This window comes from Halyomorpha halys, unplaced genomic scaffold (assembly GCF_000696795.3).
Source record: "Halyomorpha halys isolate HHAL.00 unplaced genomic scaffold, Hhal_1.1 Scaffold46.1, whole genome shotgun sequence".
In the NCBI taxonomy this organism is placed as follows: domain Eukaryota; kingdom Metazoa; phylum Arthropoda; class Insecta; order Hemiptera; family Pentatomidae; genus Halyomorpha; species Halyomorpha halys.
Window position 1 is genome coordinate 1279891 of NW_027109456.1, and position 2530 is coordinate 1282420.

A 2530-nucleotide genomic window follows, 5' to 3' on the forward strand; every position below is an offset into this window, starting at 1 on the left:
GCCCACGGAATTTCGATCCCATCGGCTGGCCCTTGTAAACAATAACTTTGACCGAAGCCTCTTCCTAATAAACTCTATTAGTTTAAAAGTCAAATGCACCTGCCATGTGCACTTGCTCACCCTTTGTCGGGGCTCGCCGCTGCATAAAAAAGGGGCTCACACATGCGCACCCTTTAGGCACACTCTCGTATAGCGTGTTCACTTGCCGATATGGGGCATTACAGGCCTCATTTAACACTCTCATTAGCTGAGTGGACATACGTCAGATAGCAGGTATCAAATATATAAAAGTATTTTCTTTGACCATCTAATCACATTTTTATGATTTATGGAAGAGTATCAGTAGGATAATTAGAAACATTTTAGAATCATTTATTGCCGGGCTCTTCTGAAGGACTTAAATCTTAAATTATTTGAGATCTTGTGTCAGTACAATTTTAGTTTTTTTTTAATCACTAAAAAAATATTGGTGACTTGTTGATTATTACTAAAGTTAAATCTTTTGAAATAACTAAGTCAATATACTTGGGTACTGAAATTTGGATGCAAGAGTTCTTCTGTTGAAGGCCCCAAAATCTTAAGATTGTGTAAGATCTGCTCAATTTTTCGAAAAAATTAAATAAATTAAAGATGGGCTCTCTCTATGAAAGCCTCAAATAAAGCCAGTGGCTATTATTTAATCATTAATGTGATATTACATTATCGCTAATTTGGTATGCACTCACTCCTGACATTGTCGTGTAGTTGCGGTTTAGTGAGATAGTATAATTAGTATCTAAAAGATTTACATGACCAAAAAAAAACATAGATATAAAGTAGGCTAGCTATATTTTTTAAAATTGCAGAGCCAAAAAAAAAAAAATTGATATAATTTAAGTTTTTCTAAAAGTTGCAGCATGATATTCTTCAATGTTTTTATTCCCGTTGTGATTATAGATTGATCAGAAACATAATTTTAAACTGATCAACTTATTTACAATGTGAAGGTGAGCCCTATCACCTAGTAACCTATTAGAAGATATTCAAAATTAGCCAAAATAAAATGAAGTTATTTAGGCCTCCTCAAATTATGGAGTAAATGAGCATTTTCTGGAAAATTCAATAGCCAATCACAGATATGAGGCTACGAAAAAAAAAATTTATAAAAAATATATATATTTTAAAATTTACTGTAATAATTGCTTGCAAGATATTTCATCTTATTTAGAATATTTTTTTCAAGTAGAAGGCATTAGTTTTCATTGATTTTTGTTTTAGTGTGAACTAAATATATAGAAATTTTAAACTAATGAACAGGGAAATAGTTATTTATCATTCTATTCTTCATAACTCTCCTTTGTGTTCATTCAAAATGAAATTAAATCAGCATATTGATAATTAAGCAAAACAATATTATATTTATCATTCATGTTCTTAAATTATATAAATATTTGTGTATAATATGAAGACTGATAATGACAAATTAAAACGATTATATTACAAATATATATTTTTTATTGAAATAAGTAATAATTAATAACTATTAACACAGAGATATCTCGTAGAATTAACAATTTAGTATTTTAAATTCTTTTTGTATAATCCAAAATTAATTCATTAGTAAAAATAGATCCTGTTTCTTAAAAACATCTTAAAATTTAATTATCGTCTATTTATCAAGTTATCCAATATTTATCTAACTTTTAATAATTAATTATTGTACAAGTAATTTGTCTGGCAAAAAATACTTTTATTTTATCTATTTTACTACATTTCGGTACTGTACAAGCAATCTTTAGGATTTTTATTATCTTATTCAAATTAGTTTACCTTTAACTAAAGTGATACAAAAATTAAAGATGTACTCACTGAACTTTTTTATGTACATATAATAATTTTTTTTTTCTGACGTGCACTATATACGTCAGAAAAAAAATTGAATAAGATAATAAAAAAAAAAAAACAGAAAATTATTAGAATTAGAGTACCAAAACGTAGTCTAATAGATGTTAAATATATGAAATAAATTTCAAAAATTTTATTGAAGTATTTCTTCTTTGACGGACTTTCTTCTTTGAAAACATTTTCTTGGCCTAAAATAATGAACTGAAAATTCTATAAAAATAAGTTTTAATGGTTAGGCCGTGCCATACTGGATAAGTCGTGCATCGAATTTAAATTTTAATAAAATTTTGAAAGCTATAATAAATGATTCGAATCATGGGTTCTGGATTGAATTGAAAACATTCTTATTCATAAGTTTTAATATTTTATTCAATTTATATTTTGTTTTTATTAGATTTAGCACAAATAAAATCTATTCTAAGCATCAAGCTTAGACTGAATATTTTCAACAAAAATGTTTTACGATAAACATTAGTCTGGTGTCAGAGGAGACCAAATGAGTAAAAAATAAATCTTAAACTTCCTCTTCGAAGTTTAGGGTTTTTAATTTACTAGATGTGTAGCAGAAAAAAAAATCTACGGGGGAGTCATATTTGAAGCGCGTGTTAAGGAAAATACGTATGCGTATAGCAAGGGTAAAATAATT